The sequence below is a fragment of the Molossus molossus genome, unplaced genomic scaffold (genome assembly GCF_014108415.1).
Source record: "Molossus molossus isolate mMolMol1 unplaced genomic scaffold, mMolMol1.p scaffold_m16_p_16, whole genome shotgun sequence".
Lineage (NCBI taxonomy): Eukaryota > Metazoa > Chordata > Mammalia > Chiroptera > Molossidae > Molossus > Molossus molossus.
In genome coordinates, this window is record NW_023425351.1 from 57,029,377 (window position 1) to 57,048,235 (window position 18,859).

Consider the following 18,859-nt stretch of genomic DNA (forward strand, 5'->3'; position numbering starts at 1 on the left):
GAGTTATGGTACAAGGCATTTTAAACAATTTGTCTGCAAGAAAATACTAAGCCTTTGTTGAAATATATATTACTCAAACAATTTGAATTTATCAGTAACGTAAATGTTCTTAAGCGTGATCATCAATATCAGCACCCTGATTTTGAAAAACACACTTTCAAAAGAATGAATGGCCTGCCAGTGTGGCTCAGTGGTTGAGCATCGACCCATGCACCAAGAGGTCACCAGTTCGATTCCTAGTCAGGGCACATGCCTGGATTATGGGTCAAATCCCCAGTGCAGGGCATGTGGGATGTTCTCTCTCATCGATGTTTCTCTCTCTCTCTCTCTCCTCTCTCTCTCAAATCAATAAAAGAAAAGAAAAAAAGAATGAATGAAGACTTTACACAACTGATCAAAAAAAACCCAAACATTAGATTATGATGAACACTTGGGAGCATGATAGGCTGATACCCTAAGACAGTAGGAAGAATGGTTGTGTACATGCGCTAAGCTGTCAGAAGTCATGATGGTTGTGTGCAGATTTCTTCAGTCAGACTTGGGAAATGTATATGATTTATAGTATCTTCTCACAGAAAAGACAACGACACATCGAATTTTATCTCACAGCTTTTATTTATTTGTTTATCTTTATTTATTATTATATTTTTTAATCCTCACCCAAGGATATTTTTCTATTTATCTTCAATAGAGTGGGAGGGAGGGAGAGAGGGAGAGGAGGAAAGAGAGAGAGACATTGGTGTGAGAGAGACACATCAACCAGTTGCCTCCCATACACAACCTCGATGAGGGCGGGGGGGACTAGGACTAACCACAACTAAGGTATGAGCCCTTGACTGGAATTGAACCTGCAACTCATTGGTCTGCGGGTTGATGCTCTAACCACTGAGCCAAAGAAGCCAGGACTGATCTCACAGCTTTTAAAGCATTGGATGCTATCCTAGTGCTCACAATTTCAACCAAGGGCAAGATGACCCATGCTGGACTCTTTGGCAAATACATATTTAATAAGATACCATGCTTTAAGCTCTGACAGTCTCACAGGGAAACTCAGGGCATTGCTTCTAAACCAATCCAAAGGCCTCATACACTTCTAGATTCACCACGGTCAAGTGGCCCAGAGAGTCTTTGAGGGAACAACTGATGTGTACATATATATAAAATGAAAGAGTTGGATTTGATCATAAGTATGGTTACTACACCTTTGTTACTTTTTCCCTTTCTTCTCTCCCAAAGTTCAAGTGATCAATAAGTTGGGTTCATTGAGTCTACCTTCCTTATGTCTCCAAAATCCCTTATTTTCTTACTATATCCCATTAATCTTTGTATCTCCATGTCTTGTAACAGATTCTGACACATATTAGATGCTCAGAGTTCTGACTGAAAGAAGGAATAAATTAGGTTACATCTACATAATAAAGAAAGTGCATGAGTTTCTTTGAGTAATTCCAAAGCAATAAAAGATACCATCTCCCATCTCCAAGGATCATCTGCTCTACTCATGAGAGAAGGGCTTTGCACATGTAGCAGTAAAGAGTATAAATTTGTTCATTTAATCCTCAAAAGAACAAGGATGCCATAAAAACAATAACAATAGCATCTGACATTTATTGAGGGCTTATTATAAGCCCAGCATCTTAATTGGATCATTTTATTTAATCCTCACAACAATTATAATGTAGATACTAAAGCTATCTCCATTCTATGAATGTAAAAACATGAACTGAGAGTCATTAAGCAACTTTCTCTAAGTCTCATAGCTGCACCAAGATTTGAATACAGGGTGTTTGATAACATAACTCATATTTTTAGTAATAGAAAAAGAGGATCTATTTTGCACTGAGTGTTAAGTAAACACACACACACACACACACACGCACACACATGCGCACACACACAGTCTCTATTGGGTAAGCTCCCTCAGCCCCTCAGTGGCCATGTTTTGTAATTCATAACACTTCCCTATCTGCCAAGATTATTGCACCAGGGGTAGATGCCTGATCTAAGAGCAGCTAATACAGTCTGGGCAGCATCTACTAGAATTGCATGTACCAGAGTTCTGACCTCTATGGCTAATACTGATCAATCAAATGACTAAAATTCTCTCATTTGGTGACAGTCATATGGACAGAGATATAGTTGCTGGTAGAGGAGGGCAAAAGTTGAAAACACAGTGAGGAAAGCAGACAGCAAAGGCCTGTCACTAATACAATCAATGAGCAAGCACAGGAAAGGACGGGGTAGCCAGTTGGCACTGGGATTAGAACTGGAAAGACATATAGAGAAAAGCAGAAACACAGAAGGGCTGACTCATATTATTGATAAATTGTAAGAGTAAATATCAACAAAATCCTCCCATAGTCAAGGCTATAGATAAGCAGAAAGTTAGAGCAGAGTTGGATCTCAAAGGATCATTTAATTGTTGAAGAAATTTTTCTACATTCCAGCCCCAGGGAGACTGGTCTTCCTGTGAGGCTGGGCTATATCACTGTTCTCAAATTTCTATAATGCTTGGATGTATGGCCTAAATACCTGTGGTCTTATTATTGCCTGTATACATTTCCTATTGTCACTATAACAAACTTGGCTTAAAACACAACTGTATTATCTTATAGCTCTGGGGATCAGAAGTCCAAAATGGATCTCAGTGGTCTAAAATCAAGGTGTCAGCAGGGCTATGTTCCTCCCACAGCATCTATGGAAGAATTTGCTTCCTTGACTTTTCCAACTTTTAGAGGAAGCTCACATTCTTTGGTTCATTGTCTCTTTCTACTTCTACAAACCAGCGGTGTAGACCCTTCAAATCTCTCTGACTCTAACCTCAATTCTTCTGCCTCTCTTTCACTTATAAGAACCATGTGAGTACATTGAACCTATGCAAATAAATCTAGAACAGTCACCCCAGCTCAAGGTCAACTGATTAGCAACCTTACTCCATTTTAATCTTGTTTAATCCCCTAATTAGGAGGCAGCTTTCCTTTGCAGTATCACATAATCACCGTTTCTGCAGTTTAGGATGTGAACATCCTTGGGGGACCATCACTGTGTCTATATACCACCCACATCCTTAGCATAATCTTCATATTACTTGCAACTACAAGATGTTATTTTCTCAGTATGAGTAGGACTTCTGTGGCAACTAAAAAAGTCCTGGCCAATGGGGTTCCAACTCCACATAATTACTCCTATTATTCTCCTACCTGGTTTGCCTTTTCTTCTTCCTGCCTATTGCCCACTCATTCGCCTAATCTTCTATTTTGAAAATCCAACTCACTCAGGGCAAATACTATTATGCAAAGCTGCATGAAATGGGTGGTATGTGAGATCAGTAGAAGCAATGTGCCATGAAAGCATACGTTGTTTATACGGGATATTCTTAGAAGGTCTCACAAAGGAGGAGGTGGTATTTAAGCTAGAAATTGCTGGTGGGCCATCCATATGAAAAAGACCTTTATCAGCCCTGGCCATTTTGGCTCAGCGGTTAGAACATCAATCATCTTGTGAACCAGAGGGTCACAGGTTCAATTCCCAGTCAGGAGCACATACATGGATTGCAGGTTCGATCCTCAGCCCTGTTTGGGGTGGTGCAGGAGGAAACAAACTGGTGTGTTTCTCTCACATCAATGTGTCTTTCTCTCTCTCTCTCTCTCTCTCTCTCTCTCTCTCTCTCTCTCTCTCTTTTTCTATCTCTCCCTTCTCCCTTCTACTCTATCTAAAAATCAATGGAAAAATAGCATCAGGTAAGGATTAGAAAAGACCCATATCAGACAGATGGTTAATGGTATAGCCAGGAATTGTATCCAAGTCTTCTGATTTATTTTCCACTGTTCTTCACAAGTTTCTCTTTATCTAAGATGGTTTGGATATACCAGGTGGCATCAGTGCATTTTTGTTGAATGAAAAGAGTGAATAAAAGAACAGAAGAATTAAATAAATGGATGAGTTAATGAAAAGGATAGTATCATAGAAGGCTCAAAGTACTCATAAAATATGGCTTAAAGCAGGTTCACGCTAATAAAAGTGAGTGTGAGAGCTGGATTTGCATATACATTTTGTCTTGAAATAAAGTTTCTAAACATGGGTACTTTATTTCTTGTGCTTCATCTTTTATCTCTAAAATGGGGATAATAATTATTACCTGCTTATTTTCTAAGATTTTTTCAAGTAGAAAATAACATACTATATGAAAGTGCTTTTAAAGATGAAAAAAAAAACAAAAACATGATGTATACATTGGTAGGTAAGTAGGTAAATAGACAGATTATAGATAGATGAAAAGTGATACATTTTAGAATGTTTCATCATAATTATTAACATTAATTTAATTATATTTTATGTTTATGTTGGCTTTTATGGCATTAAAAGTACTTTCACATGTATTTTTTTTTTTTTAATCCTCACCCGAGGACATTTTCCCATTTTTCAGGTAGAGTGGGAGGGAGAGAGAGGAACAGAGAGAGAGAGAAACATCGATGTGAAAGGAACACATTGAGTGGCTGCCACCCGCACAACTGACCAGGGCCGGGGACAAACTGCAACCGAGGTACGTGCCCCTAGCGGGAACCGAACCTGGGTCTCTCAGGACCGCAGGTCGATGCTCCAACCGCTGAGCCAAACCGGCCAGGGCTCACATGTATTTCTTAATATAATTTCATTAAAGATAAATAAAAACAAATGTAGAAACTAAGAAACATGAAAGTAAAGTTAGTTACCATCATGGAAACTGAGGCTCAGTCATCAAGACTAGTGGGGTATGTTTAAGAGGTCATTCTAAGATCTTTTTAAAGAAATTTACCATTTGCATTAAGAGGTTTTTATAGGACTTATTCTTTTCTGTTAAGATTTATTACTGTTAACATTATACCTACTCTAATGTCACAATAAATATCAATAGCAGCATTTATTGAACATTTTCTAAATGCCAGGTGCAACAGTAATCACTATATATTAATTTACATAATCTTTACAATAGTCCTGTGAAGTAGAGATTACGATCACCATTTGACAGATGTTCTAGTAAGTGGCCAGAATGAGTTGTGAATGAAAGACTCTCTAACCCCAGAGTCCATGCTACTTACTACATTTCTACTGAGATAAAATAATTAGTGCCATCAGGATCATCATCATGATCATCATCGTCGCTGTCACAAAAATAAGAATTAATTATAATTACATTGCCACTCATTGTACATATACATATTTTCTTTAATCTTACCAGATATCTGCTGGAGTTATCTGATTTTACAAGCAATTCAGGAGAGGTTCAAAGAGGTTAAGTAAGTTGCCCCAAGTCTCACAGCTAACAATGAATAGAGTTAGGGGCCAACTCAGGTCTATCACTTCACTAGGCCAAGATGCTTCTCAATGTTCCACATTGCTTTCTTAGTTTCAGCAAATTTATTTATTAATTTTAGCAAAGAGCTGAATGTCAGATCTCTTGGCCAGAGATTTGTCAATCTGGCTTTATGACTCTACTCCAAGGAATTTTGAAATTATTTTCTGAATATTTCACAATTATACTCAAAATAGTTATAGCTTTATTAAATGACATATTAAAATCAATTGCTGGTGTATAATCTCAAAGCATAATCATGAGGGTTAATTTAATTAAAAGTAGCCAAGATAATTCTTTGAATTTATGTTCTATTTTTCTCACTTGGTTTAACAGGATCTGAATCCAGCATCAATCAAGTTTTCTTTCTTTATTGAAACAGTTATTGGTGGTATCTCCCACCCAGAATTACAGGAAAATCCTTTTTTTTTTTTTCCCTTTATTGATTTTAGAGAGAGAGGAAGAGGGAGATAGAAACATCAATGAGAGAGAACCTTGATTGGCCACCTCCTGCATGCTCCCCACTGGGGATCTGGCCCACAAGCCGGGCATGTGCGCTGACCAGGAATCAAACTGGCGACCTCTTGGTGCATGGGTCAACGCTCAACCACTGAGCCACACCAGCCAGACAGGAAAATCCTTTTTTGTCATGAAATAAATTTCTTTCCTTTTCCATAAATTAGTTACCATGTTTATTTTCATAATTTGTGAATTAATATAATATAGGTAACACATTATCTTTTTTGTAGTGTGACATTTGTGATGGCTTAACCATAAAAAGGATTGGATTTTGTGTCAACCAAATTTTAATGTGAATCCTGCTCCATCATTTACTAGTCTCACACAAGTTATTTTACCTCTCTAAGCCCTGATGTCCTCTTTTATCAAATAAGCATCATCAAGCTCACAGGATTATTGACATCACTAAAAAACATGATGGATGTAAAATGCTCAGAACACTCCATGACAAGTAGTAGACAGCCTGATCACTAAAATCATTATATGTAAATTCATTTCTTGAACTTTCTTTAATTTTATTAAGTTATTCTCTATCTTCCCTAGTATTAAACTATTCTTTGGTTCTTCCCATCTAATTCAATGGCATCACCATCCACTCGAATGTTCAGCCAGAACCCTCATAGTTTTTTTATTAGCGCTCTTGATCACTTCCTTCTAGATATAATCCATCACAAATTGTGTAATTCTGTCTTCAAAATGTAACTGATGCCCTTTATATGTCTTTATCTCCACTGCTATCACCAAACAAAATAATAATATTTCAATAAAACTTTCTAAATAAAAACTTTTAATTATAATATTAAAACTACAGTGTACATATTATATATTATTTTTTCTAAGTATTCAGAGATCCACAGTAATCTTTTATAGGTGCAAAGTAATGTTTCAAAGGATATGTGTGTATATGTGTGTGTGTGTGTGTGTGTGCATACATATGTATGTATATGTAAAGTTAAGACTCTAATTTAAATTTATTAGGCACCCCTTTGCCCTCTTACAGAAGAAAACAAAAACAAAAATTTATTAGGCATCAAATATTAGACATACAGAGTTTTGATTATAATCTACACTTTATTCCATCCTATTTAAACAAAATGGTGGCACGGCTGGTGTAGCTCAGTGGATTGAGCATCTTTCCAGGCACTGAGAGGGCCCAGTTTGATTCCTGGTCAGGGCACATGTCTGGATTGTGGGCTTGATCCCCAGTAGGGGGCGTGCAGGAGGCAGTTGATAGATGTTCCTCTCACAACATCGATGTTTCTATCTCTCTCTCTTTTCCTCTCTCTTTAAAAAAAAAATCATTAAAAATAAATAAGTGAAACTGTGTACTATATTAATTTTAAACCCTTGACCTTACATAAAGCCAGAATGTATTTTTTTAAGTGCTTTTTGCCTTTAAGCATCTATCAGAAGTATATTCAATTAGTATAACATGGGATGTGTCTATATCAAGGTTCAAAATGATTTGCAGGTTTTAGAATGAAGGACTCAAAATTCTACAATCAAAAGAAACTAACTCCAGATAATGGCTCATCTTTATTTTTTAATGTTTTATTGATGTTCAGAGAGCAAGGAAAGAGAGAGAGAGAGAAACATCAGTGTGATAGGGAAACATTAGTTGGCTGCCTCCTGCATACCCTCTACCAGGAATCGAGCCCACCACCTGGGCATGCGCCCTCACTGCGAACCGACTCAGCAATCTCTTGGTGGACAAGATGACTCCCAACCAAATGAACCACGCCGGCCAGGGTGTAATGATTCATCTTTAATCTCTACAATTGTCTTATTTTCAATGAAAATGGCAGGCTTGGCTGAGGTAGCCACCACTTTTTTTTTTTCTTTTTTTTTAATTTTAGAGAGAGAGGAAGGGAGAGAGAGGGAAAGAGAGAAGATAGAAACATTGATGAGAGAAAACATTGATTGGCCGCCTCCTGCATGCCCCCCACTGGGGATTGGGCCCACAACCGGGGCATGTGCCCTGGCCGAGAATAAAACTGCCGACTTCCTGGTGCATGGGTTGATGCTCAACCACTGAGCCACACCAGCCGGGCGCCACAGCATTTTGTTTGTTTGTTTGTTTTTCTTTACTCCTGAATTCTCATAGATGCTCTTATTAGCTTCAGCTTATCTACAGATATGAAAATCAAATTCAAATACATTTGAACAACTATATGTTGCTCTTGTGAACACAGCTCTTATAAGCATAGCACTTGAAACTTTCTGACATTGGTCCTTCTGGAAGTTATAAGCCAAGAATAGCTCGGTGGTAAAGATATGAGAAATGTGTTTTAACTAGAATAAAATGATGATATAGATCATACAATAGATTTCAGGAGAAGCATCACTGTATTGAACTATTCTTAATAATGAAAGAGTTATAGTTTCTAATAAGACTCCCCCCCCCAAACTTCAAAGAAGTCTGTGTTGACTTAGTTACGATACACCCTTCGTGTGGAGTAATCAACAAACGCCTAAACTAACCAGATCACTAGAGTGTAGAAGCTTCTGGAGGAGTCAAAGTTACACTTAATTTGGATCCTAAAAGTTGCTGGTTGAAACACAGATGGGCAGTCTAGAGATTTGGACTGAATATGTTTCGATGGAATAAGTTAATTTAGAAATTTGATGGGAAATGGTAGCAGTACAGAGAACAGGAGGAGAAACTGGAGGAAAAAACGTTCCTCTGAAGGCGGTGCTGGGAAAGCCCAGAGGAGGACTGGGCAGGATGGCATCTTTTTTGCCATCAAACCCCCGTCTTGCTTTCTGCGTATCACTCCCTCCCAATTTCAATGCCTCTGTCTTTTAGTCTTTAGGGTTATTTTTCTTGAATCTCATTCGTTTTCTGATACTCTCAGTTGGCTTTTCTTTATTCCCTTAGTCGCTCCATTTGTTTCTCTCTTTATTTTATTATTATTATTATTTTTTATCCTCACGGAGGATATTTTTCCATTTTTGTACAGATAGAGTGGGAGGGAGAGAGAGTGAGAAACATCGATGTGAAGGGACACATCGAGTGGCTGCCACCCGCACGACCAACCAGGGCCAGGGACAAACTGCAACCGAAGTACGTGCCCTTAGCGGGAACCGAACCCGGGTCTCTCCGGACCGCAGGCCGACACTCTAACCGCTGAGCCGAACTGACCAGGGCTGTTTCTCTCTTTAAAATGCCCTTAATTTATATGTGTTAAAAAGAAAGTTTTGTAATCTTTGTTTTTCAGGTAGAAAATTACATAAGATTTTAAGTTTTGTTTCTCTTGTTCTTCCAGATTAAAATCAAACGATGTCACTGCCCGGGAGCTGCCCACTCTCAGCCACGGTCCACCCCGCCTGTCCAGCATCACCCTCCCCCGAGAGCTCCTGGGCGCGTCTCCTTCGAGATGTTTGCAGAGAAAGTTACAAAAACAGCAGAAGACATTCGTGCTTCAAGCGCTGGGAAGAAAGGATTTGGTTATAAATGTTCCTGCTTCCACAGAATTATGCTGGGATTCACGAGCCAGGGTGGTGACTTCACATACCGTAATGGCACAGGTGCAAGTCCATCTATGGGGAGAAATCTGATGATGAGGCTTTCATCCTGAAGCATATGGGTCCTGGCATCTTGTCCAAGGCAAATGCTGGACTCGATACAAATGGTTCCCAGTTTTTCATCTGCTCTGCCAAGACTGAGTGGTTGGATGGCAAGCATGTGGTCTTCAGCCAGGTGAAAGATGGCACGGATGTTGTGGTGGTCATGGAGCACTTTCGGTCCAAGAATGGCAAGAAGATCACCACTGCTGACTGTGGACAACGCTAATGAATTTGACTTGTGTTTTATTTTAACCACCAGACCATTCCTTTTATGGCTCCAGGGAGCACTCCTTTGTCCCCATGTGCTTGGAATGTTCTATAACCTTCATGCTCTCACTGCAGTTCATTGGGTTCCATAGTTTTCTTACCCCTTCCGAGTCAAGTTTATTATTATAAAATATAGGTAAACTAAAAAACCAAATGATGCTTCCTACATATAGTTCTCTCCGGTTTTTATATTCCTCCATAAAAATATGCTACATAAACTTGAGATGAATTCCTTGTTTGCACTTAAATTATTTTTCATGTTAAGTAGATGACCCCACCTCATTCCCCTCCTTCAAAGCTTTTTTTGTTTTTTTTTTTTAAACCCACTTGGTTTAATTAAAATATTTGAGGCAATAATTTTGTATAATACATAATCTACCCTTGGGAAAAATTGTATAACTGGGGGTAGGAGTAAATAATTAGCTTTTATCTTCATTTTTGATGTTTATGGTTTTTTATTTAGACCTTTTAAAAGGCACTGCTTAATAACATATTTGTGAATGATTGAATAAATATACAAATTAAGGCAAAGGATTCCAATATAAACATAGTGAACATATCCCCTTATGGAGATCAAGAAATAAAATAGTAAAAGTGAAGTAATATATTTTTTTCTAAAGAAAAAGTATAATGGTCCAGCCGATGTGGCTCAGTGGTTGAGCATCAACCCATGCACCAAGGTTACCGATTCGATTACTGGCCAGGACACATGCCCAGGTTGTGGGCCCAATCCCCAGTGTGGGGCACGCAGTAGGCAGCCAATCGATGTTCTCTCTCATCAATGTTTCTATCTCTCTCTCCCTGTCACTTCCTCTTTCTCTAAAAAATCAATAGAGGAAAAGAAAAAAAAAATTTTTAAAGGGAAAAATATAATGAATCATAAAATTTTCCAATAGTAGCATTTTCTCAGCACACTAATAATTTCATTAGTGTGTTTTTCCTATAGAATCTACAATATAAAACAGATAATTCTACGATGCATGTGTGATTGTGTGTGTGTGTACAACGGCCATAAAAAAATCTGCATTATCAATAGTGGCACTCAGTTTGGTTGGGGTAAGAGAATAGCAGTTTCTACAGGTATAAAAATAATTTGGGGAAGTTTTCCAAACATTCCTGTCTCAGATTAGAAGATTCCCTCTGGGGAACATGCAAAAATGCAAGTAAAGGGTAAAGGGTGGGGGGGTAGGAAAACGGGCATATGTAAGTTCAGGAAATTCCTTAAGTTATTGTCATACCTTCTGATTAAAACTACTGATAGATTCTAATGAATATCCACTAGTCAATCAAACAACTCAGGGTCTCTCAAACACCATAAGACCATACAAAGTTAAATGAAATTTGATTATGAAATTCTGATTATATGATCTTACCATTTAGGGATAGCACACACATCCAGTTTATGGGTGTGGCCCAGTTCAAAGAAAAAGCAAATACAATGCATGATTGAATACATATTTACTAAATATTTTTTAAATTTAGGAGTATTACTTAGGCTGAGCCCACTTTAGTAATATTTGTGGAGTTTAGCTTCCTGATTTATAACCATATGTCCAATTAGCTGGAAGTAATGTTCACCTTCTCAGTCATTTACTTGTCAACATTGTAAGCCAAGTCCTAGCATTTAAATATCGTGCAAATATCTCACGTATCTAAGGCTGGTGGATCATTAATGCAACAAACATTTATGAGCAGGAGATCAGTCCAACTATAATTGTGATAATACAGGTGAAATGTGGAAATGGCATGAATAAAGATGGTAGTGAGGGGAGGGGGACAGAAATATTCAAATGTTTTTAAGATAGAGACAACAAGATGTGCTAATGGTACAAATGTGGTATGTGAGAAAACGTTCAGGATAAGTCCCAAAAAACTGAAAGGATAAAAGAGCCAGTTTTAGGAATTTGAGTGGATCAGGGGCTCAGTCTTAGACAAATTTAGTTTAAAATGCTTACCAGACATCACAGTTAGAGATGTCAGGCAGATAGTTGGGTATAAATATCTTGAGTGAAATCTTGAGTGAAGGAGAGAGGTCTAAACTGGATATAATCATTTGGAATTCATTAGATAAAGATGGTATTTAAAGCCATAAAACTGAATAATGGAGGTTTGATTCTGCTATGGCAGCATTAATCTACTACAATTCAACCTTTCTTCTGATTGCAACTAAAAACTCTAGGAAAAAAATGCTATAAACAACCACCCGAGGACAATGAAAAGTACACAAAAGTCTGCAGAATATAAAAAGGTCTTGAAAGCTGGAGAAGGAAATGTATTTCAACAGAGCCTGAGGGATTTGTGTGACAATATTTATCAATCTAACATGTATGATGTAGTTACATAAAGAAAGAAGTAAGAGATGAAGGAAGAAAAAATATTTGAAGAAATAATGAAATTCCCCAAGTTTAGTAACACACATAAATTTACAGATTTGAAAGTTTAGCAATCTCAATGAGCGTAAGGGTTCATATTTGAGAATCAGTTGATATAATGTACCATATCGATAGACTAAAGGACAAATAACATTTTTTTAATCGATGTAGAAAAAGCAGTTGACAAAATTTAACATCTATTCATGAACAAACTCTAAGCAAACTAGGAATACCAGAAGACATTCTCTAATAGACGGGAAACTACAAAAAACTTATAACTAATGTCATAGTTAATGATAAAAACTTGAAGTTTTCTCCTGATATCAAGAACATGGATGACCACTTTTCCATTTCTATTGAATACTGTACTTACATTCCAGTCATTGCAAGAAAACAAGAAAAGAAAATTGAAATCATAAAGATCATAAATTAGTAAGTAAACCTTGATCTGCAGATGATATATTTTTTAAAATAGAAAATCCCAAGGATTCTTCAAAACAAAAAATAGAACCAGTAAGTGAAGAAAGCTCATAAAAGACAAAGTTAATATGCAAAAAAATAAATTATATGCTTACATATTAGCAATAAACAATTATAAAAATAAAATTTCAAAAACAAAGTAATTCATACTAATGCCATAAAACGTACTCTTACGCTGTCTACTTAGAAACAAGTATAATAAAAGACATCCATGGTCTCTATATTGAAAACTAAAAAACATTGTTGGGAGAAATAAAAATGGTCTGAAAATTGTTAAGATGGCAATTCTCCCAAAATTTGTATGTGGAGTCGATACAGTCAGAACTCCAGTAGATTTGTTTGTTAAAAAAGAAAAGAAAGAAAGAAAGAAAAAATAATCCAAAATTTATATGGAAATCCAAAGAACATAATAGCAAAGCAATTTTAGAAAAAAAGAATCCCACTTGATTTCAAGACTTGGTATAAAGCTACCACAATCAGGATACTTTGGTAATGACCAAGAGACAGACATATCAGTGGAATGGAATAGAGACCAGAAAAACACTTACACATATGGCTAAATATATCTATTGAGTTTTGACAGACTTGCTAAGTTAGTTCAATTGGGGAGGGGGGGGGAGACCTTTCAACAGATCTTGCTGAATCAACTGGATTTCCACAAGGGGAAAAGCAAATATTGACTTTACCATCCATCATGTACAAAAATTTACTCCAAATTGATATCAGTCTTACAGAAAAGCCTAAAGAGATAAAAGTAAATAGAAGAAAACATGGGATATAATCTTTGTAATCTTAGCACAAAGTATTTTTTTAGATAGAAAAAAAATTAACCATAAAAAAAAAGCTGATGCCCTGGCCGGTTTGGCTCAGCGGTTGGAGCGTCAGCCTGTGGTCCAGAGAGACCCAGGTTCGGTTCCCGCTAAGGGCACGTACCTCGGTTGCAGTTTGTCCCCGGCCCTGGTTGGGTCGTGTGGGTGGCAACCACTTGATGTGTCCCTTTCACATCGATGTTTCTCTCTCTCTCCTTCCCACTCTATCTGAACAAAAAATGGGAAAATGTCCTCGGGTGAGGATAAATTTAAAAAAAAAGAAGAAGCTGATAAATTGGAGTTCCTTAATAATAAAAACTCTGCCCTATTAAAAATGTCACTAGGAAAATAAAAATGAAAGCCATCAAATGGGAAAAAATATTCACAGCACATATATTATAGAAAGGACTTGTTTCACAAGTGTACAAGAAACTCTTACGCTTCAACAAGAAATAAACAAACCAAAACAAAGCAACAAATAAAAAATGCAAATGGAAAAAATTACACAGAGATTTCACAAAAGGAAATAAGTGAACGGCAAGTAATCACATAGAAAGATGTTCAATCACATTAGTCATCAGGGAAATGCAAATTAGAACCACAATTAGATACTGCTATTAATGATTTGAGTAGTTAAAATTTTTAAAAAGACCATATAAAGCAGGGGTTAGCTAACTTTTTTTGTATAAAGAACCCAGAAATTTTATGCTTCACTGGCCATATGGCCTTTGTCAGAACTGTTCAACTCTGCACATAACAAGTAAGCAAACACAGACAATAAGCGAATGATGGGTATGGCTCTATTCTTTACATCAGGGGCCATTTGGATATTTTTAACATCATTCTCGGGTCATACAAAACGATCAGCTTAAAAATTAGCCTGCTGTATTTGGTCAAACATTTCATTAACTCACCCCTAGTGTAATAGCTGGAAATGCTTGCCTTCGGTGTTAGCTGGTATTGATGATGATGCTGCTCACAACTGCTTTTCCAGGTTTGCGTCAGTCAGTCTGGAGCACAGTTGACTCTTTGCATGGTTAAGTTTTGAAAAGAACTGTTCAAAGCAGTACCTTTTCCAAACACAGTTGTGTATTTCAATGCATGTCTCCTCAAAGTGGGAAATCCATCATTGCTTATGTAACATGTATAGAACTCAAGCAGTGGGAGGTGGTTATACCTGGCTTCCAGCTCATCATCGCTTTGCAGCTGAATGATTTCATGTTGTAGGTTATCAGGCACATCGGCTGGTTCCACACTGAATGGTGTAGCAAAGATGTTCAATTCCATTTGTTTACTTTTCACATCCTTGAATCTTTCATTAAATGCCTCAATTAGTTTCACACATTCACCAGCATATTCAAGGGTTGTGGAAGGCTTTTGTCCTTCCAGAGTGGGGAAATGATCGTGTTATTCCTTTCCAGTTACATTTTCCACAGCTTTCACTTAGCTTCAAATGATTCCACGTTTGAAAGCAGGGAGCTGAGGAGCTGGTTGGGGCCCTGCCGCTTGACGTTCAGCTCTGAGAGGTAGTTGGTAATGCCCACCATGAATGCTAAATCACACAGCCACTTGCTATCACTGAGTTCCCTGACAGGTTTTCCCTTCCTCTCCATGAACTGCTTGACTTTATGCTGAAGTTCCTAAAATCTCATGAGCATGTTCCCATGACTCAGCCACCGCACTTCACAGTGATAAACAAGATCACCTGACTCAGAGTCAACATCATTCAGTAACTCCTTAAACTGGTGGCTGTTAAACTCTCTGCTTTTGACAAAAATTTATGCATGACACTACTGTAGACATCACATTGTTGGGCTGCAAGGACTGTGCAGACTTCCTTGGTGCGTGATGCAGTGGCATCTAATTAAATCACCTGGATCAAGACTGAGACGATTTAGTTCTTTCTTGACAAATGCAATGAACCCTTTTTGTGAGCCAACCACAGCTGGAGCTCCATCTGTAGTAAGGCCACTTAACTTCTCACATGTTAGCTCCAAGTTTTCATTGATAAAACAGGTCTCTCAAACAAGTCCTCACCTCCTGTAGTGCCATGCGTGGCTGCCAGTGACAGCAGTTCCTCTCGCGTGTCAAACTCTGCAGTTACCCCACGAAGGAAATCGGCCAGTTGGGCAGTATTTGTTATGTCCGTTGTCTCCTCACAAGCCAGGGAGGAAAACTGGGACTCTGCAGGATCCTTCGGTGTGTTTTTGATATCTTGTGCTAAGTCAGTAATCTGATCTGAGATGGTTCTCCGAGACAAACCCTCTGCAACAATTTGCCTTGTCTGGTGCTAACAACTCCGCAGCAGCCACCTCGCACTCCTGCACCAACTCTCCCTCTACATGCGGCCTCAGCTTCTTTGGGATTAGCTCGCTCACTACGCAACTCATCTGAACAACATTGTCTCTGTCACAATGAGGCCTCGTGAAAGCAGCTTGTTGTGATTCCAAACTCCACTGAAGACCATTGATTTTATCCAGACACATTTGGCCTCCCAATTCATTGAGTTGAGCATGTTTTGAGCTGGAATGACGCTCCAGATTGGCTTTCGTCATTACTGTTAATGCATCACCACAAACTAGGCACACAGGTTTGCCTTTGACTTCGACTAAAAATAATCATTTGTCTGTTTCTCTTGGAAAGATTGACAGTCTGCATCAATTTTTATTTTCTTTGTAGTCATCATTTGTAGGAGGTCACACTACTTAAGTTTTTACAACTATCCGATGTGTGGGTCACCAGCAACTCAATTATTTTGCTTTGATCACTGTTTTAATCCTGCATCTTGGATTTGGAACATATCCAATGTTTATATCATTGACACTTGAAGTCTTCTCTGTGTACTGTAACTTCCTTAATCTTCATCTGAGATTCAGTTTTTGTGCAGATTGTTGATCGTGAATGTGTGGATAAAGGTTGGATTGGAGTTATCATCTGTGTCAACAAAGAAGTCAACAACACCATTGTCATTCATCATAGGCAAGGTCATCAGCGTCTCAAGGAATCATCTCATTGCATCTCATCTCCTCAACACTGGATCGCCGTCGTTTCGCCACGGTGTTTTCACACTTTTGAAACACGTCCACTCCTAGCCTGGCTGGTGCCGACTGCCCTCTGAATCACCACAAGACAGGGAGACAGGCCCGGAGCAGCCGATGAGAAGCATACGTGTCTGTCCCATCATGTACTCGTATGTGTCCTGTCCCATAATGCGCGTTCCTTGCTTGTCCCTTAAAATTTACGTTATTAATTTGATTCACTTAATATAAATGTATGTTGCTATGGAAAAAGCTCCTAGGTATATTGAATTTTGAGTCGCGCCTGCGGTTGCTTGGCAGGGCCAGACCAAACAATTTTGCGGGCCTTATATAGCCTGCCGGCCAGATGTTCCCCACCCCTAATTTACACACACAAGTGGCAAGTCAGGCTTAGCTCTAGGGCAGAGTTTGCCTTAATATAAAGTCTTGGCATGGACATGAGTTAACTGGAATTCTAACACACTGCCTATGGGAATATAAAATGGTACCATCACTTTGGAAAAGAGCTGGGCAATTTCTTTAAAACATTAAGCATACACCTTATATAACATTCTATCATTCTACTTCTAGAAATTTACCTGACAGAAATGAGAACATATGTTCAGAAACAGACTTATCTACAAATGTTTTTATCGGTTCATTTGTAATAGCGAAAACCAGAAACAACCCAAAGGTCTAACAACAATTAAGTGGATAAATTATATCATATTCATGCAATGGAAAGTTGCTCAGCAATAAATGACAACAGACTATTGAGACGTACAACAATGCGGATAAAACCAAAATCATTATGTTGAGTGAAAAAAGGCCAGGTCCCCAGCCCACCCTGCACACACAAAGAAGTACAAACTGTATGATTCCATTTATGTAAAATTCTAGAAAAGTAAATTACTCTCTAGTGACAGAAATCAGATTAATGGTTCCCAGTGGATTGGAGTGAAAGAATACAAAGATTAGAAAGGAAAATAAAAAACTTTTGAGGGGAGATGCAAGTGTTTGTTATCTACACTGTGGTGATGATCATTTCACAGGTATATACTTATATCAAAACTGATCATATAGTAAACTTTAAATATGTGCAGATTATTTTATTTCAATTGAACTCCAATAAAGTTTAAAAAAAATGGATGAGCTCATGAAGGAAATGAGAGTAAATAAGAGGAGCAAGAGTCTAAGGCCTGTTGCACTCCAGCTTTTAGAGATGGGGGGATGGAGAACAGGGAGCAGAGGGGCTTGAAAAGGATCAATGAGATCGAAGGACATCTAGGAATGAGTGAGAGGAGATAACCCAAGGACAGCAAGTACATCCAGTCAAAAAGCATGATCAGCTGAATTAAATAACTCATATTAAGTCAAGTAAGATAATGACTGAAGATTATCACAGGGTTTAGCCACATGGAAATCAATGAAAAGAATCATTCTCACGTAGACATATGGAGGAGTTTTGTGACACAGAAGAAGAGAGAATTAGGGAGATAATTGGGGAATGTGGGTGCCAAGAGAGGTTTAGTTAATTTATTATTTTTCCAAAAAGGAGAAGCCATAGCATAGTTGTATGTTGATGAGGATGGGGGAAGATGAATAGATCTTGAGGTGGGATCCATGAGCAGATGGGAGGGGATGAATCTTGTGTACAAGAGGAAGGGATGATGTAAAATATGAGCACAGAGGTCGCCCAGAGAGAATTAATACAGGTGGGTAAATAAATAGGGTGACGGGAATTTGTAAAGCTGTGGTTCTCATCTTTGTACTTTGGAATCACCTATGTAATATTCTAAAATATTAATGCCTCGGTTCCCCACCCTCCAAGTCAACACCCTGAGTTTCTTATTTAATTGCTTTGGGTTCCAGACTAGATAGCGCTTCTTTGTTTTTTGTTGTTGTTTTTTTTCTTTTCATTTTTTTGTTTTAGTATGCAAGAGCTTCTAGGGTGCATCCCGGAGAACCACTGTAACATCGGGGCCCTCTTATAAATGATCCAATGTTTTTCCGTGAAATAGAAAAGTCTTCAGCTACGAGGATGGGGAAGAAAGTCTCGCGGCTTCAGGTGATACACAAATCCAATTTCAACGAGGCAACCGCGAGTGACATGAGGTCCCTGATGTAATGAGAGAAAGAAAGATTCAGGCAGAACTGAATCAGCACAAGACTTCAGAAAAGCAATAAGGGGAAGAAAGGAAAAGGTCACTGCAGCATCCATTAGAGAAACACAGCAAGGGGTAGGAACCAAAGGGGGTGTTTGGCAAAGCGAGGCCTGGAGTTTCTCTGAAGGGCTTGGCAGGAACATGGTGTAATGAAAGGAGTCAGGAAAACAGATTATGATCCTGGCTGCATCCCTTAAGCACTTTCCTGCTGGAGATTAACTTCTTATAGATAGACTACGAATTGTAGTTAAAATATGTGCTATCTAATATAATATCTGCCACAAAAGGCTAGTCTGGAGATGTCTAAAGCATTTTGTTTTTTGAAATCACA

The 18,859-nt window shown here is 38.2% G+C and overlaps 1 pseudogene; it reads left to right on the top strand.

Annotated features, from left to right (window-relative positions):
* Positions 1-9,644, top strand: part of LOC118631470 — a 73,666-nt pseudogene extending 64,022 nt beyond the window's left edge.
* The last annotated feature ends 9,215 nt before the right edge of the window (positions 9,645-18,859 follow it).